The sequence below is a fragment of the Felis catus genome, chromosome C1 (genome assembly GCF_018350175.1).
Source record: "Felis catus isolate Fca126 chromosome C1, F.catus_Fca126_mat1.0, whole genome shotgun sequence".
Classification (NCBI taxonomy): Eukaryota; Metazoa; Chordata; class Mammalia; order Carnivora; family Felidae; genus Felis; species Felis catus.
In genome coordinates this window covers 38,712,558-38,739,060 of record NC_058375.1, presented here as the reverse complement: position 1 = coordinate 38,739,060, position 26,503 = coordinate 38,712,558, and the positions used below count along the sequence as shown (strand labels likewise).

General features: G+C 41.4%; 1 protein-coding gene and 1 long non-coding RNA gene across 10 annotated transcripts in view; one reads left to right on the top strand and one right to left on the bottom strand.

The window, feature by feature from the left end:
- Positions 1–26,503, top strand: part of LOC101099137 (AGBL carboxypeptidase 4) — a 1,457,496-nt gene that overhangs the window by 1,147,228 nt on the left and 283,765 nt on the right. The window lies entirely within an intron of this gene.
- On the bottom strand, positions 1,633–26,445 carry LOC123379341. Its single transcript, XR_006583705.1, has 2 exons — positions 25,020–26,445; positions 1,633–1,830 (listed from the first exon to the last, which is right to left on the bottom strand). It is a non-coding gene; the product is annotated as an uncharacterized LOC123379341 (long non-coding RNA).

Genomic DNA, 26,503 nt, shown 5'->3' with positions numbered 1-26,503 from the left:
TAGGACTGGGAGGCAGTGGTGAAGGAGATGTTGAAGATCCTGCGGTGAGAGGGCATAAGGATAGAGTGAGAGCCCTGAGAGACTGAAGCAGGTGGGAGCCAGAGGACAGCATTCGCCACAGGTGGGTGGACAACCTGATGAAGACCAGCATGACTGGTGCGCAGGGCAGGAGGAGGAGAACGTGAGCCCTACAGTTAGGGAGAATACAACATTTCCCCTGGGTGGGTAGTGAGAACAGAATGCACTAACACCGTGCATTATAAGGTGTGTGTGGCTTATGATAAATATAATATTGAGCATATGTTACCCAAAAATCGGGATCAGGAAGAAGCAGAAGAGAATGCTGAATCGTAGTCTGACACACTGGATCTGCCCAGCAAGAGAGAGAAGTGCTCAGCACAGAGATTTCCTGTGTTAACTTGCTAGGACTCTAGGCAAGTCATTTCACCTCTCCCATCTGTAAAATGGGTTATATAAAGAGGTTTATACTTGATCATTCCAGAGTGGTTTTTTTTTTTTTGACTAAAACATCCCATGAATCTATGCCTCTATGAAATTCAGAATTAGGGCTTTTCAGCTTCTACTTGGCATGTGTGGTGATGGGGGAAAACAAAATTTTGTTATGGACACTGAAAATGGAACATTATATAGTTTTACATGTCACAAAATGTTCTTCTTTTGATTATTTTCCAACCACTTAAAAATACAAAAAAATATTTTAGCTCATGGGCCACATAAAAACAGATGGCAGCAGGCCAGATTTGCTTAGGGACCATAGTTGACCTCAAGTCTCAAAAGTCTACCGTTGTTTAAAGCTGATTTCTATCAGAAGCAAAAAGAAGACCCTTGGAACTTAACTTAAAATTTCCATTTAAACAAGATATTTGTCTTAAAACACCATTCTCAGCAATTTGTATATCATGTAAGCAAAATAGCACCTCATGAAAATTTTGGAAATTGTAAAAATTTTTTAAACCACCCATAGTTCTATAACCCTAACTCCACCACTCTTGTCCCAACATAAGGTATTTTATTATACATAAAACTTTTTTTCTAAGGTACCCCTTCCCTGGGCAGCTTTTGAGGGTTTTTGTGTGTGTGTGTGTGTTAAGCATCTTAATAATACAGTTCAATAGTGTTAAGTATATTCGCAATGCTGTAGAACAGATCTCCGGAACTTTTTCATCTTGCACATCAGAAATGCTACACCTGTTATACAACAACTTCCCTTTTCCCTTCCCCCCCCCCCCCCGCCCAGCCCCAGGTAACTACCATTCTACTTTCTGTTTCTATGAATTTGACTATGTTAGATACCTCATATAAGTGGAATCATATAGTATTTGTCTTTTTGTAACTGGCTTTTTCACTTAACATAATGTCCTCAAGGTTCATCCATGTTGTAGCATATGACAGCATTACCTTGCTCAAAGGCTGAATAATATTCCATTGTATATATACACCATATTTTGTTTATCCATTCATCCATCAATGGGAATTTGAGTTGCTTCCACCTCTTGGCAATTGTGAATAGTGCTGCTATGAACATGAGTGTGCAAATATCTCTTCAAGACCCATCTTTTTGTTCTTTTGGATATATGCTCAGAAATGGATCATATGGGAGTTTTATTTATAATGTTTTGAGGAAACTCCATTCCACTTTATTTTATGGTTTTGTTTTCTTCCCCCTGAAAGTTCTGGCAGAATATAATATAACTTTCTCTTCTCTTTCTTATGTCCTTTGAAAAATCAGATTTGTGACTGCTCATAGCTTTCTTGAGAGGGTCAGTCATCCACGGGAAGACTTTAGCACCCATGGGAGATCTGGGTCAGCTGTAATAATAAAAAACCTGAATGAAAGTCTCAATCAATGTTAATTCTGTTAGTTTTCATTTCATTGATCACTCTGACTTTAGTTTTTGAAAATGCTGCACTGAGGACAATGACTTGATGAGATCATCCTCAGTGAAATCCACTCTTCTGTCTTCCCCCAGAAAAAAACCAAAGCCATTTCACATGATGGGTTTGCAGGAGTGATGGGAAATAGGGTGGTTGTAGTGAGGGGATGCAGGCTGGTAGGGAGAGGGTTTGAGCTAGGAAATTGAAACCTTGAATGCAGAAAAAAGATGTAAATGTTGTTTCCCAGATTTTATAGCTCCCAGATGCCTCCTCTAATTGCATAGCTAACCCCGAGTTTATTAAGTTATTTTCCAGAGTCAAACTCATTTGTATACATGTCAGAATGTAAACTGAATTTAAAAAGTAAGGTCCTTGGATTAGAATTCAGGAATGATAAACAAACTCATTTAGAATGTAAGATTTGCATGTCATTTGCATGTGCCCAAATGCAATTACATGTGCTCTGTAAATATGCATTTCACATTTATTTGTCATGATAGAACAGTATGGAAGAAATTAATTGCCACAGATTTTTTTAATATTTAAAGAAAAAAATTATGGTTCTTAAAATAGACTCTGCTAGTGCATGATTCAATGTGCAGAAACTGGCAAGAAGAGATAAGGATCCATCGAAAACCATAAATTCCCACTGCAACATCTGTACTAGTTCAAATCGCATGGTTTATGAAGGCCCCTTTTGCCTTCTCCATGGGTATTACCATGGCATTCTGTAGATTTATCACTGGCCCAGGGCAAGGACAGTTTTACTAGCAAAGCTTTAGAAGGGTAGGGGGCTGCTTCCTCTGAAAGCTCAAGATTGAATCGAAATGACATAACGGCTCTGGCTTTAGAAACTTCCAGACAAACCAGTCTCCCATTTACTTCCACACTGTCTACAACTTGCACCTTCTCACTCATCTTTTACATTTTGTAATGAGACACAGCTTGAATAACCAAGACCCTTAAACACACACACACACACACACACACACACACACACACACACACACACCTTAGAATTGGGAGGCCTCAGGTATCAGGTGTTAATGTCAATATGGAAAAGATTTTTATTTTATTTAATTCTTTAGATTAACACATAGACTGGCTTTTTTGTGTATAGCTGTATGAATTTTAATACAGGTATCTATTTGCATATCCACCACCACAGTCCAGACACAGAACAGTCCTATTGCCCCCAAAGACTCCCTTGTGTTACCCGTTTGCAGTCAGCCTTCCCCCAGCCCTAGCAAGCACTGATCACTGCAGTTTTGTCTTCTCAAGAATATTGTGAAAATGGAAGCATACAATAGGAAACCTTTGGAGACTGGCTTCTTTCACTCAGCGTAAGGCTTTTGCAATTCATCAGAGCTTTGTGTGTATCAATAGTTCACTCCTTTTCATTGCTGAGTACTATTCAGTTGTACAAATGTACCATCCTTTGTTTATATATTCACCATGGGAGGACATTTGGGTTGTTTCCAGTTTGGGCAATTATGAATAAAGAGGCTATGAACATTCATTTATAGGTTTTTGTGTGAACATAGTTTTCATTTCCCTAGGTAACTACAGTGGATTTCTGGATCATACAATAGCTGTTTGACATTTTAAGACACTGTACTGGTTGGCATTCTGACTGGTCCTATATGAAGGTTCCTATTGTTCTGCATCCTCACCAGTACTTGAAAATGTATTTTTTTTATTTTAGCCAGTCTAATAAATCTATAGTGATATTTTATTATGGTTTTAATTTGTACTCCCTAATATCTAATGATGTTGAGCAAGGGAAGGCTTCTGATATATAGGTAACATATGAATTCATTTCTTAAGCTCTTACACTGTGTTAGTTATCTTACATGCATATCAACTTACTTGAATTTCACAGTCTTATATGGTAGTTATGAATCATTCCATTTTAAAAGTTGGAGAAACCAAGACTGGGTGAGGTTAACTGCCTTATCTTCTCAGTAAATAGTTACAGAGTGCACACTCTGTGCCAGTTGCTCAGCCAGGCACTGCTGCACACAAAGATGTCTCTGTCTCTGGCAGTCTTATAGTTTAGTAAGAATGATCTATAATATAAGTAAAGTGTTCTGTGTGAATAGGACAGAAGAGCAGAGTGAGGGGTGAGCCAGGGCAGGTAGATTTTAATTGACCATGGCTCCAAAATATCCCAATGAAAATAGGCAAACTAAGAGACCAAAAGTGGGACACCTGGGTGACTCAGTTGGTTCAGCGTCTGACTCTTGGTTTCTACTCAGGTCATGATCTCACAACTTTGTGGGTTCAAGCCCTGCGTTGGGCTCTGCACTAGCAGCAGGGAGCCTGCTTAGGATTCTCTCTCCCTCTCTTTCTGTCTTGCCCCTCCCCCATTTGCTCTCTGTCTCTCTCAAAAATAAATAAATAAATAGATAGATAGATAGATAGATAGATAGATAATAGACTTTAAAAAGAGAGAGAGACCAAAGAGAACATGGCCCTATGGAGGAGTCTGGGCTCAAAGTGACATAGATCCATCTCTTCATCTGTGAAGTTGGGAAGCTACAAAGCACACTCACCATCTGTCTACTTCTCTCTCCTGGATCAGCAGGGAGCAGACATATACCCTCAGGAGGGCTGGGGGCCATCTCCCTTTCCTAACCCCAGCCCTGGGCTGGAAGGAGTAGCAGTTCACAAGTGGGAAATGAAGCAGATGCAGGACATCTATTCAAATACAAATACACAGAGGCCTAGAAGCCTCCCTGTCATATACCACCTTGGTGTCTGTTGATAGTTATTAAGAGTTATATGTCCCAACTCAACTGAGCACCCTCCACCCACCATGTGCTGGGTATCACTTGGAGCAGAGGTGTATGGTGCACTAGGAAGAGCACTGTACGTGGAGTTCTAAGTCTTGAGTTCAAGTTTTGTTTCCGTTATTTCCCATCTTTGTTCTTTCCTGGGCCTCAGCCTGCCCACACACAAAGATAAAACAATGTCCTTTAACCAGCATCCAAATTCATCACCCACTCCTTTCTATTCTCCTCCTTTCATGTATCTTGAATTTACCCATTGCTTTTCATTTCCACCATGTTTCTCTTTCAGTAGCCTCCTGCTTGGTCTGGCTACTGGCTCGTTTTAACTCTTACCACCATATGGTCCAGTATCCATACATCAGCCAGAGTGACCTTCTAAGAACCAAAATCAGATCATTTCTTCCTCCTGACTAAAATTCTTTAATGGTTTCCCGTCACTTAAAATCCAAATTCCTTTCCACAGTCCACACCCACCTCCTCTCAGATCACTTTCTCCCTCTCATTCATTGTGCTCTAGCCAAGCTGTTGTCTGTTTCATTCCTCAGACAAATCAAGCCCTTTCCCATAACTGGCCTTTGTAGTTATTGTTCTTTTTGTCCATGATGCCACCTTGCCAAGAATTTTTTCTGACTATTCTGTTAAAAACAATCTGGTCCATTTACTTGCTAACTCACCATTCTGCTAATAAAACTTAATATCAAGAGTAATTATTATTTTATTATATTTTTAATATATGTATTATTATATCATATTGTTATATACTTATAGATTATTACATATTTTTATTATTATATTTTTTATTATCTTTTAACCCCCATAAGAACAGAGACCTTGCTTGGCACATAGAAGGGTTTTGATAAACATTTGTCAAATGAATACCTAAAGTCTGTTTAAGTATTGCTATTTCTTTTCTTCTCTCCTGATCTCATTCTACTCATCTCATGAACTGGCATACCTCACAAGGTTGTTCTGTCAAATGAGACGAGGCATATTGAGACACTAGTGAAGTTAAGGAATTATTATGAGTATCATCATCATTATCATCATCCAAGGCATTTCCACATCTGACACTGATTTTTTGTTATTGATTTTTTTGGTCTCTAGGGGAAACTTCCAATGAGAGAGTCTTTTTCTTTTCTTTTGTGTAGCAGACACCTGGCAATGTTTGGTTCATAGCCTGATTCAAGGTGTCACAACTATTTATCATCAAGCTACAGGCTTGGATATTATTCTAGCAAGTAAGATTTCAGAAAGGATAGTCTTTGGCATTTGAAGGAGAGAGGAGAAATGGATTAGGATCGCAAAGTTATTGAACCGTAATTCGTCAGCCCCAGATGATATGTGAAAAATTATAAAATCCTATGATTTTCAGATTCCTACCATTTTTTGAAAGAGGCTTGAGGTCTTCCATGGTGGTTGAGGGGGTTCTGAGTCCCCAAGAAGTGATTTGTGCAAGGTTTTGCAGAAATTTGTAACAGAACCAGGATAGGTATCTGGGTCACCTGTCCTTTACCCCTGCTCTTTCTGTTGCTTCTCCTAAAGATCTAAATCCATCCAATTTTCTCCATCTCCACTGCCACCACCTTTGTCCAAAATGCCATGGTCTTTCATCTGAACGACAGGAGCCCTCTAACTGGTATCCCAGAACCTACTTGTCAAACAGCACATATGATCATTTCATTACGCCGCTCTTTCCATCTCCATTGGCTTAAACCTTTCCACTAGCTTTCTAAAACTTTTGGTATAATCTCACCAGACTGTTCTCAGACCCCTCCCCTGCTCCAAATTTCTTTCCACACTGGCTTCTTCCAATTCCTGGAGCCTACATAACCCCCCTGATCACAACTTTTGAACATATTATTCCCCCTGCCTATGTTGTGCTCTTTCAGGTAATGGTCAGTTGGGGTGGATGGCAGGGCACAAGAGAGGACACAGGAGAGGTACACCGAAAGAAAGCTTATTATATTCATAGATCCTAGAGATAAAGAGTCAACCCAGACCAAGAGGGAGTCATATGGAACTCATTGGCAAGGGAGTGGACTCACCTAAGCAGGTGGGGAGCACAGAGTGAGGACCATGGACAAGTGCCTTTACTGGGGACAGGGCAGGTTCAAGGTGGGGGGAAGTACACAAGAAAATATGTGAGAGGATTTCATTGGTGTATTTGGATCTTACTATGTCATGGTCAGGGGAGGATAAGAAATGGGAAGTTGTGACAAAGGCCAGCCTTATCACATTTGTGCATCCAGTTACCTGGGAAGGATGTTTACAGTCTGTTTGTGGGAATGTTGAGACAGCAGGAAAGGACGAAGTTTTAAAATTTACAGTATAGCCTAGATCAGTGTTGGCCCCATATTTCTTTACTGGAGGAACTTAAAAATAGCATCCTAGTTGGAAAGAGAATTCTAGGTCTTGAAGCTGCATTTTTATATAGCAGGCCAATTATTTTTACTAGATTGTATTTTATTTTGGATTATTTATTTGGAGTTGATGGGGTCTTCATTAAGATTATGGACCCCTAAACTACCTTGGTGCTACCACTTTCGTGTGGTGTTCTTTCTGCCTTCTTCACCCCAATACTATCTACACAGCATTCATATCTCAGCACAAACTTACTGACTCAGGGAGACCTTTCTTGAACCCTAATCTTGGCCAGATCCCTTTCGTGTATGTGCTCCTAGAACACTGCTCTTTCCTTCATAGCACTTATCTTGGATTGCAGTTATGCCCATATTTGTGTGATTATTTGAAGAACAGCTGTCTCTCCCAATAGCCTGTAAGTTCCATGAGGGCAGAGCCCATGTCTGCTTTTGCTGACCTTTAGATCTTAACATCTGTCATCATCTCAGGCACTCGAAAGGTGCTTAATCTATTGAATAATGGATAAATCTCAGCATTCTGCCTCTGATGGGGGTTCTAAGAGGCACTTGGTTATGGCAGATTGGCTCCATCATCCCAAACCTCACAGAATGGAGTCATACTCTTAAATTCTTTTAGTACACTAGAACAGGGCTTCCAAGCCTGCATTTCTGAGAAACTCTTTTCAGATTCAAAGCATTTGAGTGTTTAACACATTCATGATTCACCATTCAAAGAGAAACCCTGAAGTCAATGATAGGTGGCCACTTTTTATTAGGATAAGGCATTTATTTGAAAACTCCATCACGGCAAAGCCTGATTACGAGAACATATGACAAAGCTGGTGACCCAGGCCAGTGACCACCACCATTCTGGTTCTGGAGAAAACTTAGTCACTCTGGAATCTAAATTTACAGCAATTCTCACCAAACAAGGAATTAAGGGCTTTGTGAAAGTATCATTCAAGGATGACAAAGTTCAACAGTATTTTATTTTCAACCCAAACTCTAACTGAAAGTGAGAAGTTTCCCAAATCTGTGTTAACGTACTCAGGCTGCTGTAACAAAATACCATAGACTGGGTGTCTTAAATAGCAGACATTTATTTCTCATAGTTCTGGAGGTTAAGAAGACAAAGATCAAGGTGCCCACAAATTCAGTTCCTGATATGGGCCCTGCTCCTGATTTGCAGGTAGCCACCTTCTCTCTGTCTTCACATGGCAGAGAGAAAGAGAGAGCACACTCTGGTTCTCCCTTCTTCCTCTTACAATGACACTAATCTAGTCTTGGAGACCCCACCCTCATGATCTCATCTATATCTAATTACCTCCCAAAGATCCCAAGATCCCACCTCCAAATACCATCAAATTAAGCAGTAGGGCTTCAACATATGACTTTGGGTGGACAAACATTTAGTCCATAGTATTCTGCCTTTGCCAATCCTACCCCCACCAAGTTCATGTCTTTCTAAATGCAAAATACATTCATTCCATCCCAGTAGCCTCAAAGAATTAACTCATCCCAGCCTCAACTTTAAAGTGTAAATAGGGGTGCCTAGGTGGCTCAGTCGGTTGAGTGTCGGACTTTGGCCCAGGTCATGATCTCACAGTTCGTGAGTTCAAGCCCAGCATCGGGCTCTGTGCTGACAGCTCAGAGCCTGGAGCCTGTTTTGGATTCTGTGTCTCCCTCTCTCTCTGCTCTATCCCCACTCATGCTCTGTCTCTCTCTGTCTTAAAAATAAATAAAACATCAAAAAAAAATTTTTAAGTGTAAATAAAGTCTAAAGTCTCATTTAAATCTTATCTAACCCAGATATGAGTGAAACTCAAGGTATGATCTATCCTGAGGCAAAATTCCTCTCCAGCTGTGAACCCATGACACCAGAAAAGTTATGTGCTGTCAAAATACAGTGGTGAGATAGGCCTAGGATAGACATTCCCATTGCAAAGGGGAGAAATTGGAAAGAAGAAAGAAGTGACAAATCCTAAGTAAATCCAATACTTAGCAAAGCAAACTCCATTAGATGCTAAGGCTTGGCAATAATCCTCTTTGGTTCAGTGCTATGTTCTTCAGGCCCACTAGGGTGACAATGTCATTCCCATGACAACCCCACTCCTTTGGCTCCACTATGCCCCACCTCCATGGCTCTCCTTGAGGGCCCTGCACCCAAGGTACTGGGTAGGGGCATCCCAGCCTGCCAAAACTGGAAAGGTGAGCTCACCCTTTTAAACTGAGGAGGAACTAGCTCCCCTAGACCTCCAGTGGAAATGACAGCCTGATGATCTCTGAATCTCCTTTCGGTGTTCTTCTTCTCTTTTCTTGAGGAATAAAGCACATTTACAGCCAAAGAGCTCTATGGTTCCATTTTATAGAATCCCAAGAAGTCTGTCACCCTTCCTTCATTCCATCCCACTTTCTCTGTCTCCTTTTGTCTCAACTGTTAGTGTTTCTGCTGGTAAAATGCCATTTGTTTTCCTGGCTTCTTTTGAGTGACTGAGTAAGTTTATGAGTTGTACCCATGATCTCTTTATTAAGTGATAGTCCAGCTATATCCTTTGTGCTTTCTTCCAAAAACACTTTCTTACTTTTTGTTAATATGAACAGACTGAGATTTTTCCAAATCTTTAACGTATGGTTCTTTTTTGCTTAATAATCTCTTCTTCAACTCATCTCTCTCATGTTTTATTATAAGCAGTCAAGAGGAACAGGCTACTTTTTCAATACTTTGCTTAGAAATCTCCTCAGCTAAGCATCCAATTTCATTGCATACAAGTTCTACCTCCCACAAAAGACTAGAACACAGTTTAGCCAAGTTCTTTGCCATTTTATTAGAGGACCACCTTTTCTCCAGTTCCTAACAATGTCTTCTTCCTTTCTGTCTGAGACCTTGCCAAAATCTCCAGTAATGTCCATATTTCTAGTGTATACCCCAAAATTCTTCTGGCATCTACCCATTACCCACTTCTAAAGCTGCCTTCACATTTTAAGGTATTTGCTACACCATGAGCTCACTTCTCAGTACCAAAATATTTGTATTAGGGTTCTCCAGAGAACAAAACTGACTGACTCTGTATGTGTATGTGTGGAGTGGGGTACACACACACACACACACACACTCAAAAGCTATTTATTTTAAGTGATTGGCTCATGTGATTATGGAGTCTGCAGGCAGCAAGCTGGAGACTCAAGAAAACCCATAGTATAGTTACAGTCTGAGTTAGAAGGCCTGAGAACCAGGAGAACAGATGGCATAAGTCCCACACTGGTGGAGGACCAATGTCCCAGCTCAGCAGTCAAGTATAGAGAGAGAAAATTTTCTCTTCACTGAAACTTTTTGTTCTATTAACCCTCAACAGACTAGATGATGTCCACCCTCACTGGGGATGTCATTTTACCTATTCAAGTGATAACCTCATCCAGAAACATCCTCACAGACATACTCAGAAATAATGTTTAGCCAAATATCTGGGCACCGCGTGGCCCAATAAATTGACATACAAAATGAGCTATCACGTTCTTGTTCCTTTTATTTACAATAATTTAAGGTCTTCTTTATGCCAGGTTCTGGGCTAGGGACATGAGAGGTGGGAATACCAAACCCTTGATCTCAAAATGCTTACAGTCTAGTAGAGGAAGCTTGTTGGCAACAAAATAAAAGAGAAGTACTTGGTACCATCAAAGCAGAACAAGTATGGCAAACTGGGAAAGTTCTGTTATTACCTGAGATAGAGTCTGGACTGTACAGAATACATGCTGCAGATCCTTCAACTTGCTAAAGCACCAAAACGTTTCTTGTGTGACTGTGGGTCTGTGAGCACCTTCTAAAAACAGCAACCATCTCCTCACACAAGAGCCAGTGAGCTGATACAGCTCTAGGAGAGAAAAACCCAGCATCTTCCACAGCTCTCTTGAAGTCTTTTACAGTCTCTCCTTGACCACCTGCCATAACAAGGGCTCAGGAGAGCAAGGATTACTATCAAACACTCCTCGCTTCTTGCTGCTACTGCTTCCCTTTTACTTTGCACATGCAAGTAATGTCTTAATTTCTCTGAAGCATTTTTCTTCATTTATGAGTATGATAACCACCTTCACAATTTGTCTGAAGATCAAGTAAGATAATGACTCATGGTCTGCCCAACACATTGCCTGCCATATAGTAAATCTGTAGCAAATATGAATACTTATCACATCTCTCCACTTGTCCCCACTCTGCATCCTTCTATTACTATATCTGACTATTGTCAAAACAAGGATTTCCTTGCAGGAATGAGGTAATCTTCACTCACCAAAAATAAACTACTTTTTACTGCATAGGTTTGTCCATTCAGTGAGTTTTTCTTGTATGCCTACTATGTATAAGAAAATAGATTTGCATGTAACTAAGAGCCATACCTAAGCCATGTTAAAATTTTGTGCAATCCCCAAATTCCTTTCAAGTCAATTTAGCTATTCCATATTAAGCACTACCATGTGCCAGGCACGGAGTTAAGGGCTGTGATTCAGAAACAGATGAGACATTTTCCTTGCCTCAAAAGTTTAAAAAATCAGTCCCTGTAAAAAACTAAATGCTACAGCAAAGGTATGCAAAAAGTATGAAAGGGACCTCAAAAACATCTTCCCTGACAAAGTAAGGAAAGGCTTCAAAGAGGAAGTAATAGTTGAGCTGGGCTCCAGCAGATGAGTAGGATTCATTTACATTTGTGTAACACTTGGGATTTTGCAAAATATTTTGGTAAAGGGAGGCTCTCTCAGGTAACACTTGTCTTAGTTCTGGGCCCCAGGGGGAGGGTAGAGCTCCTGGAACACAGGTGAGAGAATGGAAGAGAGGGAATTTGCTCTGCACCAGCTCAGGATGCTAGAGGGCTGAGGTGACTTGCCTGAGGTCATAAAGAAGACTAGTTCATAAACTATACTTTTGCTCTACACCAGTCATTTCTATAGCTCACTCCTTCATGTCATTAATTAACATCTGTACTCAAATTGCCCCTCCTCAGAGACACTTTGGCTGAGCCCCAAACCAAAAGACTAGTGCCTTTCCCTACCCTGCTTCATTTTAGTTCTTAGCTCTTATCACTACCTAACATCATATATCCATTTGGTTTTTGTCTGCCCCACAAGCTTATGATTTGCACGAAGGCAGGGTTTGGGTTGCCTTGCTCAATGAGAGTGCCTAAAACAATGCTTGGTACGCAGTAGGCTCTCAACAAATATTTGTTACATGAATGAATGAATGAATGCTGTGATGAACATCCTTGTTCATCTATCTTTATGCAATTATCCAGTATTTTCTTAGGATCAGTCCCTAAAAGCAAAATGTCTGAGTGCCCAAGGTTATTCATTGATTACTACAGTGATTAGCAAACATCTGCTAAGTGACTGAAATTGAATATTTTTTTCTTGAACTGCACCAAATTAACTGATTCCAGGTTTCAATTCTTCCAGTATTTAATTGAGCATCTAAACTATTTACTAATTCATTTATTTACTTATCAGACATTATTTGCATTATGGATGCAAAATCAATTAGGAAATGATCCCCTGACCTTGAGATGCTCTCAGTCCAATGAGGAAGGCAGACAAGTTAACTAATAGTTAGGAATGAGGCTTTTTTTTTTCTCTATAGTGGTCTTTTATGGCCTCTGCCCCTCATCACATGTGAAACCTAAGGCAATTTGCATGGCTCCCCTGTTCCTGTTTTCTCACCTGTAAAATGGAGAGAGTTGCAATAATTGTTTCATAGGGTGCTGGGGAAGAATCACACGTTAATCATGTTAATAAGCATAAAAGCTTAGGGTACTGACTGACACATAGCAAGAGTTCTATAAATGTTAACATTATACTAGTCCCATTTTACAAAAATGACTGAGGCTCACAAAGGCTCAGCTATTTGTCTAAAGTAATAGAGATGGAATTTAAGTTCAACTCCTCCAACTCCATACCCGGGCACTCCCTGCCTTATGAATCTGCCTGCACCATTTAAACTTCTTTTCCTGGGGACATAATCTTCTCCTGGACTTTGAAATGTGGGGTCTAGGCCTTGAGTTGTGTTCCTAGGTTTTCTGTTGCCCATACAACCCCTGTCTCCCCACTCTCCTCTTGCCCTTCACACTATGCTGACAAACCCCCAATTGCAAACCCACATGTTAATAGTTTTAGGGGAAAAAAATGTCTTTTGATAATTAAGCTGGTGGAATTTAGAAATCAACAGAACAGTACATTTTCCCAGCAGAGCCAAGAAATTAATTAGGAGCAATTTTCTGTCAGAAACAATTTCCATAATTTTAACTTAAAAAAAAGCAGAAAATCATTTTTGTGGGTGTTTATTTTTTTTCTTATCCCTTCCATTCTAAACTGATTTAACTCCTGGAAAGACAAATCCTTCCAAATACCTATTTTCTGTTCCTCAAACTCTTCCCTTGAGGGGCATTCCAGCTTCTCTCTGACAGGTTATATCCAAGGGTAAAAAGGAATTGTATGAGACAGAGCCTTTGATCCCCTCTTTTACCCCATAGAGCAGAACCTGTACTTTTTCAATGGAGTGATTATGAAATGTGCACATTCTTGACCCAAGAGTGTGGGTGGGGGAGGGAGAAATGTGATGCTTTGGGAAAAGAGTCCAAGAGGGGAGGAACAGAAGCCATGATACAATGACTGGGCCACTATAGATAAGCCTGCTCTGTAGAGAGGCACTAAGGCACTGTGGCTAACAGCATAGACTCTAATTCTGGAGCCAGACTGCTTGGGATCAGATCCAAACTCTGCCCATTCATTCTACGCATGTGATCTTGGGCAAGTTCTTTAATTTCTTTGCGACTCAATTTCCTCATAAGGTAGTTACGATGGCTTACTGAGTTCATATGTCAACATGAAGACCACAATGCCTGGTGTATAGCAGGTGCTCATGACTGTTTGCTATGATGATGATGATGATGATGTTGATGGTGGCAAGTACAAAAATCCCAAAAGGAGAGGTCTGTTACTGGGCCCATATTAGACTTGGGTGTTCTGGTTTCAACTCACACTTAGACAACACTAAAGATCTCTTCTGTCCCAACAGCCCTTTATTTTGTAAGGCATCATCGCAAAGAGCAGTGCTTCTGAGATGTCACACATAGACACACTAGACACACACACACACACACACACACAAACACACACACACACAAGTGTGACTAACAATAGTAGAAACACTTAAGGCTTATGAATGATTTACTTGTTTGTATCAGGTAGAACAGATTTAAGGTTACCCCTGCAATTATTTTTATTTTCTTACCACTCAAATATGAGAGGAAAAGAAGAGAGTAGAGCCCTAACTGAAGCTGGAGAGTAGATTGTAAATGGCAGTCTGGGAAGCACCTAAGGCATACCCTATAGCTAGTGACCACTACTATTGCAGAGTTAACCAGCTTATAGTTTTAGCTAATTATAAGTTAATTCTTATGCAAGATGGCCATTTTGTTTCATTTTCTTTAAATCTGGGTGTATTAGTAAGTGTATAACCAAGAAAAAGAAACCACTCCAAATATTTAAAACAAAGAGGGTTGAATGCAAGGAATAAGTATCAGCTGAGAAATCAGAGAATGGAGAACAAACTCAGAGGTTAGCAATAGCAGTAAGACACTCCCACCCTAGCCTGGAGTGTCAAAGGGAAGGAAGCGGTACTGGTTACCCAGTGAAAGCTAGAATCGTGGCCACATGGCCAGCAGAACTTAGAGCCATGGAGGAGACACAGCCACTTCTAAAGACACCTCCATGTGGATGGGGGGATGCTCTGGTTTCTCTCTTCTACTGTCTGATGCTTTGGCCAAAGCATTGGCCAAATTGGAGCACCTTGTGGCTCCATTCATAAAGGGATTACCCCCCATATGAGATTTGTCTCAACTCTTAGCCTCTAGAATATTTCCCAGCTGTTGTGATTCTGTGCAGCTAAGACTATCCCCTCCCTGCATCTGCACCTAGGAGGGCTTCCCAAATGGGAAGCATGTAGAACGGCATACCTGTATATCATGGTTACTCAAGAGAGGATTATTAGTTCAAGTTGAAGTTGATAACTGCATGGGGCAGTTATCAAGAGCCAGGACATGGAGTCAGGCAATCCAAAGCCAGAGCAGAGAGCAGAATGGAGGGTAGCAGAGAATATAAAGATAAGATACCAGAGCTTTCACTCCATTGGGCTTTAAGGGTATTTCTGCAGCATAGACAAGGGATGCTGACTGTGTTTGAAGGCCCATAGCCTAGGAAGCTGGAGAAAGCCAGGATTAGAAGAGTCAATATCTACAAAGTTTTTAACATGCTATTTGATACATAATAAAAACTAATTCCCTCCTTACCTCTCTTTCATTTGCTTCAACATGTATTTACCAAGCTCCTCAGCTATATGAAGACTAGTGCTAGGCACTAGTTACAGGGATACAATATAATGGAGGAGGACATAGAAACGCCTACTAAAATTCAAATACAACAGACTTTCTACCAAATAAAAGTACAATATAATAATGTCTTCTGGAGGCAATAAAAGGAGAGGGATTAGTTTCACCTAAGAAATCAAAATAAGTTTCAGAGAAGAAATAGCATTTGATGAAGACCTTGAAGCACAACCAAGACTTGATTGGTGGAGATGGAGAAAGCGTCAGGCAGTGGGAACATCATGTGCAGAGGCCTGGAAGTGAAAGAGTAGAGGGCATAGGTGGGGATGGGTAAAGGGTCCAGTGCGCCTTGACTTTGGGTGATAGGAATAGGAGAGAGTATGAAGTTATGCAGTGGAAGGTGAGGGTGGGGAAGACATTGGAAACTGGATCCTTGAGGGTCTCCTCTAGACCAGAAAACCTCAGTATTTGTGGAATCTTTTAGGGTTCAGAAGGTTGGGCTCAAATACATTATTTTCTGGCAGCAAGAGAGGGAAACAATTCAGAGGAGCAAGACAAAGCTTGAGTTGTAAATTATTCTTCTCCTGCCTAGACCTTTATTCAGCCTGTTAGGTAGAGAGATTTACAACCTTCAAGTCCCTGGTCTCCTTTTTCTTGATGTCTTTTTTCTCCAGCTATGGGGCTGTTTCTAGAAATTTCTTAGCCAGTTAATCTGATCCTTGGACTATGGAATCTCACTGAATGAAGCCTATGTCTCTCAATACAAATTTGCTTTTGGTAGGAGTTGGGGTGGTGGACTGGGATTAGAGCCCAGATTTCTGTTTTGCTAATGTATGTTAGAGCACCAGCTTCAGTCCTAAATGGTGATGGCATGTGGCTTTGACCGTGCTGTGCAGTTCAGCAAACTTTCACACCCTTTATCATGTTTGATTCTCCTACCAACCCTGAGAGAATAGATACAATTTCCACCAATCCCATTTTACAGAATGAGAGAATAGGATGATGGGAACAGAGGCTGGCCCAGAGCAAGTTAAGAGCATGGTTGTGCAAAAAAGGGTTATCTAGGGAATGACGGGAACTCTCATTATCTGGGACTGTGAGGAAGGAGTTGTTCCTGAAAGTTGAGTCTTAAATGCAGTAAAGGATCTGTCATAAAAGCTCTATCAAATTAAATCATGGGCAATGGTGGAAAATTAAATCATGGACAATGGTTGGAGAAGGATGAAGGGCTTTGAAATCCAAAACAAAGGTCCTGAACAGAACAGAGGACCAAGTCACAGACTCCAGAAGCAGGGAAGGAGCCTGTCCGATCTCTCCCTTACTATGTCACCAACACAGAGACTTCCTGCTTTTGTACCTTCAGGGTCTCCCTGTCACCCACTGGAGACAGCTCATTGTCCTTAGCAGAACACTCTGCCCCAAAAGACTTTTCCATCTTTATCTCTTAGACATACTCAGCTTATCACCTGCCACTTAAATAGATAATGCATTTTGCCACATGTGTGCCTTGGCTCATGGTTTTCTCTGCCAAAAATTCCCTGTCCCCTTGGTTCCTGCTTGTTCATTTATTCATGTACTTCTTCCTTTAGTCCATCAGTAAATAAAGTGCCTACTGTGTGTCAGGTACGGCTCCAGATACCGAGAATACAATAGCTCAAAAACTGCCTCTGCCTCCCTGGGCGACAAGAAAGGCATCGAACAATCACACAAGTATATAAGGCCAATCTATAATAAGAGAAAAATATGTGCTATAATAAGATAATCCACCAGGAGATCCTGGATGGGTTCCGTCATCAGGGAGGGCTTTTCTGAAGCAGGATATTTAAGGTGATCCTTGAAGGAAATCTCTGATGCCCCTTGGGTCAGTTCGGCAACCAAATCTTTCATAAAGCTGATTCGAGAAGCAGGTTGGAGTACTGGAAGTCACAGCCCCAGTGAGAAGGCGGGTTGCACTAAAATGGGATCCTTCCTTCCCTCCTGGCCTCCGCAGCAATTCCCAAAATAGGAAGCAAACGGAATTGTTTTTGTGTTCGAAGCTGAAAGTATTTTTGTTTCCCTCCTCCCTCTGCGTTCCCCCTGCCAACGTGCTTCTCACCCGATCACAGTATTTATGTTTAGAGTCATGAGGCGCCTCACATGTTCCTCTCCCACGTGCCAAACATGTGCAGGACACTTGATGTGCATCTTCACATTAAATCCTTACAGCACTGTGCTGAAGTCAGCATTACAGTTCTCATCTTATACATGAGGAAACTGAGGCTCTCTGAGGTTAAGCCAGTTGCCAGGTTTACAGAGGTAGTAAGTGGCAGGGCTGACACTCCAAGCCAGCCAGTCACAGCCACTCATCCTAGCAGTGTTGGAGCACACAACACACATTTACTTCCTCTCCACCAGAAGCCCCTCACATGTGCAACAACCTGGCTGACCACGGAGTCTTCTCATCTCTAGGCCAGGCTCCCCAGCCTTTAGCTTTTACCCCAAAGATGGCAAGTCCAGAGCCTCCCCCCAGTAGCTGTTTCCTTCTGATGGGATTCCTGCTTCACTTTAGGGAGCAATTGTGGGCATGTTGCTCCCTAAGGTAACTCAGCCTCATGTGAGATTCATTCCCCAACCCCACTGACCTATAGGTAAAGGCCAATACCTCACCACAGCTAATAGAGCCCTATGTGATTGGCCCCTGTCTGCTCCTCCAGTGTTATATTTTAACAGATACCCACTCATCATCTTCTCTTTTAACACTTCACCTCACCTAATACTTTACACTGTGAGTTTCCCAGCATCTTCCATTCTCTCTCATTTCTACTCTTCCAAACGGGTCTATCCTCGATCTTCAGTTAACCAACTCCTATTTATGGGAGGTTAAGTCATCCTAAGGGAAGTCTGCTCTGACCATGTGGGCTGTGGTGAATGCCCTTCACCCAGCCCCTATGTTTTTTGGGTCCTAGCTCTTGGCATGATTGATTGTGATTGCCATTTTATATCTGACACCCTCACTGTGAGCCCTTAAAAGCAGAAAATAGGTTTGGCTTTCCTGCCATTGTATCCCCAGTGCCTGACATATACTGAGTTTTCAGTAAAAATAGGAGAGCAGGAAGAAAGAAAGATTGGAGGGTTTACAGATTTGACACATCTCAGGAGAAGGTACCTAACTACCCCAGTGGCTGACAGGCGTGCTCCCCTGCATACACACAACTTTTCTAAGTGACTGCACAGTCCCACCATCCCCTTTCTTTCATGTATCCTTTGTAAAAATTCTGTAAAGCAAACAGTCCCATTCTATAGATGCCAAAATTAAGGCCTAACAGTGGTGCCTTGGTTCAGAATTGAAATAAGCAGAACTGAAATTCAAATTATTAATCACTTATTCATTCATTCAATTATTCATTCATGTATTTTATACACTTTGGTGCATCTTCTGTTTCATATTTTGTGCTGGGCACTGAGATACAGAAGAATCAGTTTTGATTCTTGACCTAGACAAAATCCAAAGGAAGAAAAGGAGAAGTGAAGAAATGTAATAGTCATGCTTGGATAGAAATGTGTTCAGGGTGCTGCATGAACAAAAAGGAGGGAGCAGGAAGTTCTATCTAGAATAGGAAGCATTGGAGCTGGGCATCAGGCAGACAAGAAAAGGGAAGTACATTCTAAGCAGAGGACTTGGGGAGTGGAGAAGGACAGAACCAGGGAAGGTGATTGGCAATGATCTGTACCTTTGATCAGCAGAGTCTTCAGTCTGCCCCAGCTGACCTTTGCCCTGGTGCCACAGTCTAGCCAACCTCTGAACGTGTGCTTGTCTTCAGGTAGGGCTGGCTTACTTAGCAGGGCAAGTTGGTTAATTATTTGGCACTGTGTTCTAGCCTACTGAGCAGGGCTGGACATAACAGAGGGAACCAGAGGTGATAGACAATGATGAGAAAGCAAAATTGCTGCTTAGGATTTGTCTCCCGACTGTGCCTACTTAAAAAACATGCTATCAGAAAGAAGGAAACCTTTGCTCTACTAATGGATAACCATGTAGTGAATAATTAAATGTATTCAGAAACCAAAACTTTGTCCCTCTAGAATCTTGGAAATTCTGATGCCAGAAGAGCTGGTATAGACAATAAGGGAATTGCCACTGGTCGGGTTAATCTGGTGCCAGTGAGGTAATATGGATGCCAGAAGGATCAGTTTGATCATAGGCTGTATTAATAGGAGTCTAATTACAAGAACAGAACCCATACCAATAGATCTATCTATATCTATCTATTATGTATCTATCTATCTATCTATCTATCTATCTATCTATCATTGGAGATATTTGTTATAAGGAACTCGCTCATGTGATTATGTAGACTGACAAGCGCCAAGATCTTCAGTTGGGAAGTTGCAGACCCAGGAGAGCTGATGGTGTAATTCTGGTCCAAAGGTAGGTAGGGCAGGCAGGCTCAAGACCCAGGAAAAGCCAATATCAGAGTCTTAAAGGCAGGAAAAAACTGATGTCCCAACTCAAAGGCAGTCAAGTAGGAAGAGTTCTCTCTTATTTGGGAGGTAGAGGTGGAAGGAGTCAGCCTTTTGTTCTATTTAGACCTTCAAATGATTAGATAAGGCCCACCCACATTAGGGAAAACAATCTGCTTTACTTGGTCTATTGATTGAAATGTTAAACTCGTCCAAAAACATGCTTTTTTTTTTGTCAATGTCAGATGCAGGCATGAGACTAGAAGATTTCTAAGAGCTCTTATAAGTCTAGCATTCCTTGGCTCACACTTTTATATCTTTAACCAGAACTACTTCTATAGTCCCCACATTGGTCTCTCTACCTCTGTCCTCCACAAATCTATCCTTCACATGTGTTCCCATGTTCATAATGCAGCCAGAGAGACATTCTTGGTGCACAGTTCAGACCAATTCCTGTCCCTGCTTAACTCTTTTAATGGCTCCTTATTGCCCTCAGGATAAACCCTCATCTCTCCATCCTTTCTTAGAGAAGGGCTGATTTATATTGGCACCCAAGGCCCTTCAGAATCTGGCCTGAGGACCCTTTATGTTACTCTTTTCCTGTGCACCCAGCATTTCGACCACAATGAAGTACCATTCCCCAAACGGGTTCTGTCACATACCTTTTTTAACCTGTTTTCTTTGTTTCAAATGTTCCTTCTCTGTTTCTCTGCCTCCGTATCCTACAGAATCTATTTTGAATGTTAACACCTCCAGGAAGTCCTCACAGACCATTCAGGCTGGTTTAGGAGCCTGCTGTATGCTCCCCTAGCACCCCATATTAAGCTCTTTGACATAGTAGGAAGGCTGACCTTTCCCAGTTATTTCATGAAGGCTTGAAGGCAAAGATAAGCATTTGGTAGTGGGGCCTGCCATATGGAGTCATCATACTTATGTGCTGACCAAGTGAAAATATATTTCCACAATGGAAGTTGGCTTCCTCACTCCAGGATGTGGAATACAGTGACTTCGTGAAGTTGCCAGTATGATCAACCATTCCTCTGCTTGCCTTTTAAAATGATTTTTTAATTATAAAATTAACATATGTTCATTCAAAAAATATGTAAGAAAAAATAGGTGACATGCTCAAGGACTACCACCACTGCCATACCGATGTATTTCCTTCCAGGCTTTTTTACTGTGCATAGTCTTAAGAAGATGTTGAACACCTACCTCATTTTGTTTCTTGCCCTTTTTGTTTGTTTGCTTGTTTTAACATCACAATGTAGTTCTTTATTACCATTCTTCTTCTTTTTTTTTTTTTTCTTTTAGAGAGGTAGTGTGAGTGGGGGAGAGGAGCAGAAGGAGAGAGAGAGAGAATCTCAAGTAGGTTCTATGTTCAACACAGAGCCTGATGCGGGGCTTGATCCCACAATCTTGGGATCATGACCTGAGCCGAAATTAAGACTCAGTTGCTCAACCAGCTGAGCTTCCCAAGCACCCCTTTATTACCATTATTCACAATGGCTGGATAAAATTTCATTAAGTGAATGCATAACAACTTATTTACACCTTCCTATTGAATATTTAAGTTACTGTTTTTCACCATTATATTTTAAAAAATTCTATGACGGGCATCTTTGTGCATAAAGCATTTCTCTGTGTTTAGAATGTGTTCCTTGGGATCGGTGCCTGTGGTTTTTTTATCCAGTGAAAATCAGAGCCTTGATCTAGGATCTGCCTGTGTTTTCTCCCCCAAATCTTAGAGAAAAAAGCAAAAACTGACATCAGTGCTGAAAGAGTCACTTATCCCAGTGTTCAGTTTATGTCCCCTGATTAAGACAATGTGCCCTTTCTCAAATGTGGCCATAAATATTTGCCTTCAGTGAAGTAGATGCCAAGGAGATAATATTGATTGCAAATTACAGCCCTTGTAATTAACCAATTTGCACAGCTGGAAGATGGAGCTGGTGAAATCATTTGCTTCTGAAGAAGGATGATGTCCTTTCCAATTCTGCTTCTCAGATATGAATTTGGCCTAATCTCTGGAACATTCCTGGTGTAGCTGTAGACTATCAGGTGCTCAAGAAGTCACCTAGGCTCTGGACAGAAAAGGAATGTCTTGGCCTCTTGCCTGCTACCCACCCAAAATGGGCCTACATCTCCCAGGTGCCTCTTCAAACACACATAAACACACACTGGGAAGGATTATGGGCTGAGGTTGGCACCTGGGTGCTGTCCTCTCTGTTCCTGCCCTATCAGGAATGTGAAAGGGAGGCCCAAACAACCCCAAGCTGGGCTTCTGGTCCTAGACTCTGGTGGGATCCTGGCTCTAGACAGGTGGGGGCAGCAGAGAGCCAGTCAGTTTGGTCAGCTGGGATTCTAGCTGACCACAGCTGGTGGGAGAACCCAAGCTGAGCAGTGTAGGAAACAGAAGAACTTGATCCAGATATATGCATAAGTGGAATAGGGGTCATGGTGAATTAGAGATGAATCTTAATTATTACTAATAAACCCTTTCACTGAGGCAGCACGCTTCAGTTTACAAATAGAATGATAGCAAATTATTTTGTTGAATCCTCTCCATATTCATACTCATTTGATAAATGAAGAAACTGAAGTTCAGGGAAGTTAAATAACCTTCCCAAGTTCACATAGCCCTAAGTGGCAAAGCTGGGTAATAAACCAGGTCTGACTCTATGGAGTGATTGGAATACTTTGAGTTCTTTATATCCACTATTTCATTTGATTCTGGAAGTTGGTCAAGTCAAATAAATTCCCTTTAAGTGGACAGGCTGAGAGCTCCGAAACTTAACAGAGCACTATCCCAGGTGACCAAGAAACCTTAGAAGCAGGAAAAAGTGGCATTCAAAATGTCACATATATGTTGAGGGCGAGGTGAGGAGGGATGCTAGTCCCTGGCTACCAAGAAAGCACTTGGGCATATACCTTTCCAGCCTCAGTTTTTCTATCTGCCACTCAGTTTTCTCTCTGTGCTCAAACTATTCCCAAGCATTTGTAATTCTTAGAATAGATCAAGTTCTCTCTCATTTCCAGGCTTTTGCATATGCTGGTCCCACTGCCTCAAATGATTTCCCTCACACCTGCTGGTCTGGTTAATTCCTCTTCATCCTTAGGACCTCTGAGGGCATTCCCTGAGCCCCTCCTTTCCCGGGCATATTAGGCACATCTGTATTCCTGTAGCAGGATTTGCCTAAACCTCCATCTTGGCAAGTATCACGCTATATTACAATGTCTTTTTCTTTCATTAGACTGTAGGCTCTTTACTGACAACCATATTTTATTAATCTCTCTGTTGGGCATATAGTTGGTGTTCAAATATTTGTGGAATGAATACACACATGCATGAAGAAACATCTTCCATGGTGCAAAAGTCCAAAAGTGCCGGAGGTTTCATGCTTATTGATTAGAAGGACCAGCTCTCAGACCCCACTAGGGAAATGAATGCTGATCCCTAAACCTTGGAGTAACAGCCTAAAAAAGGTGGAACACGTTGCTTTCTCTGCAGTTTCCTACCTGGGTGGTCATATGGTTAAAAGATACTTAAGACACTATTACACCTCATGCAACAGAGAAAAAATCATTATCTCCTTCCCACAAAGGCCTGAATGTGAAGTTTAGGCCCCTCCACAGTTCTATTTAAGCTCTTTTTTAAGATTGACTTGGCAGAGTGAAATCCGGTTGTTCAGCCACAAAGGGGTGGTCTCAGATTTGGTCAAGGCACTTCAAATTTCACCTGGCCACCCAAAAAGCAACTCTTTCAAAGGTTACCCCCATTGCTTAACTTATACACAAACTCCCCAGTACCCAACCACTGCTACCCTGACAAAGCATTTAACATAGCAAATTCCATAAACCAACAGAACTGACCACATTCTCTCTCCCTTTCTCTCTCTCTCTCTCCCTCTCTCTCATTCTGTTTCTTATTCTCTCTGTCTCTTTTTTTCTCTCTCCCTCCCCACCATATACACACACCACGCTCTTCAATTGAGTGGCTGAAACCTACCCATGTTTTATTTAGTTTGAGCAGCTAATGCCAGAACAGAGGTAATGAAATATATTAATTATATTAAAGATGTCTTAGAGAACCAGTATTTGCTTTAAAGAAAGAAAGAAAGGGCATATCTGACTCTGAGCAGAGATGATAGCAACAGGCAGATGATTAACAGCTAATAATATTAGTGTTGTAATTAGAACCGCCTTGAACTCTTAACCCATCTGCCTCTGTGATTTCTGGGTCCACACAGTGAACAACAAGATGATTCTTTCCTTTTTCTTCCTCCCCTTTATTGATTTACCTGGCTGTTCAGAATATATTCTTTCTCAAATATTAATAACTGCTATCACTTATTATTCACCTATTGTATGCCAGCTGCTCTGTAGTTACTGAGGGCACAAGGAAGAATATAGCTATGGACTCAGCCCTTAAGGAATTAAATACAATTTATTGTCGCAAAGGTCTTATCTGGTAGAATTACTACCCTTACCTTTACAAATGTGGAAACTGAGTCTGAGGAGGGTGAAGTGACTTGTTGAAAGCCACTCAGCTTGTAAGTAGCCAAGCACAGATTCAAAATTTATTCTGTTTGACTCCAGTTGACGTTTTTTCTAGTATGCCACAGTGCTCTACAAATGGCCATTATTGCTGTTACCTTGGTAATTCACCCACCCTGGTCAACTGTCTTCGACTCAGCTCACAGTCTTTTCAGGAGTGGAGGAAAAGGGAAAGGAAGAATGTGATCAAACAAGAGGTCAAGTACTCTCTACCTGGCTGTTTGGGAAATCACCATCATCATTAAAGTGTTCTGCATCTGAAGCACCAATAAGAGCAGCAAACTGGAAGATCTCAGTGATGGAGAAAAATCAAGCAGGTAGTTCTTAGTTATCCATACTAGGACACAAATGGCATCAAGAAAGTCTAGACTCTTAGCTGGGGTTCAAGAGAAGAGCTAAGAGATTCTAAGTCCCAAGGAGAAGGTTGGCAGGGAACTGGAGATAATCAGTCTTTGGTGGACACTAATAGACAACAATATTGCTGAAGGTGTTGCTGAGATAATATTATGGTAGCATTTCCCCAGGGGACTCAAAATATACATGTCCAACCTCATGACAGGCAACTCTCCCTGAGGAAATATATTCATAACGAGGGACAAGTTAGGTATTCTTACCTGGGACTTTGGCTCCAAATCTCAGTGCAGAACTCTCCTGAGATGAACTGAACTGAAGTGTGAGTTCTTTTATCCCAAGCTTGTGAGGCTCAAGTTTTCTAGAAAGAAAGTCCTCCTCTGATTCCTTTAGTGCCCTGAGCTTGGCTTCTAGAAAAAGCTGCCCACAGTGTCCCTGTTAGAGCCAGAGGGAAAGGAGCAAAGAAGTCCTCACAAGGAAGGGTAGTAACTCTAGTGCTAGGACATACCTTTCTCTCCCAGTTCTTCTCCATGATCAGTCATTCCTTCCCACCAAGCCTCCAAGGGAGGGAAATACACAAAGTCTGACCCATCAGAAGTAAAACAGAATCTTATTCTTAACTGCTGTTTTGGTCCCAAACCCTGGAAACCAGATTGTGAATCTGGTAAAGAGTAAATGAGATAATATAAGAAGCTTCTGCCATCAAACCTTGGCTTCCTTTAAATGGGGCCTAGAATCTCTTCTTTGGGTCCTATAATCTCTTCTCTCTTCTCTTGAACCACAGCCAAGAGTCCAGATCTTCCCAATGCCATGTGCTTGTTGATCTAGACATCTGAGAACTATCTGCTCAGTCTTATCATCACTGAACTCTGCTTGTGAACTGAGGGGTTTTTGTTTTTATTTTTATTTTAGTTTGGTTTTCTGCCAGGTTATCTCCCAAGCCTGCCTGTGTCTCTCTACAACAATCTAACACTATCTCTTCTTTACATATCTAATTCTCTTTATCCCTCAGCTGACATTACCTTCTTCTGGAAGCTCTTATCCTCCTATCCTTACTCTGCCTCCAGGCTGGGTCAGGTTCCTCCTCTCTGCTTCCACTGCCCCTTGGCTTCTGCCTCTCACAGTACTTACTACTCCATATTATTTTTGAGTTTATGTGAATGTTTTTCCCCAAGAAACAAAATCCTTGATGGCAGAGAATGTGTATGACTCACTTTGTTTCCCCGGTTTCTAACCCAAGATCTGGCACAGAGCAGGGAGTGTTTGATGAATGAATAAATTGGGAAATGGTGAATTTGTCTGGTCCAGTGTAGTATTACCCAGAAGGGAGGAAATAAAAAGGAATGTCTGATCCAGAGTCCTTATTGTAAATTAAGATGAACCTCCTAACCTACCTCTTACTTCTGTTCATTAGAGCCTATAGCCACCAAAATTGCTATTCATTCTAAAATCACACCCAACCTCTTCCCCCATGGTATCATGTGCATTCCCATCCCTGACTCCACTTTGTAGCTTCCTCTGGGCAACTCTTAACCTTGGGAAACCCCTCTTCTGTCCTAACTCATCCCTTTGAAACATCTCTCCATTTTTTTTTAACGTTTATTTATTTTTGAGACAGAGAGAGACAGAGCATGAACAGGGGAGGGGCAGAGAGAGAGGGAAACACAGAATCTGAAACAGGCTCCAGGCTCTGAGCTGTCAGCACAGAGCCCGACGCAGGGCTTGAACTCATGGACCGTGAGATCAT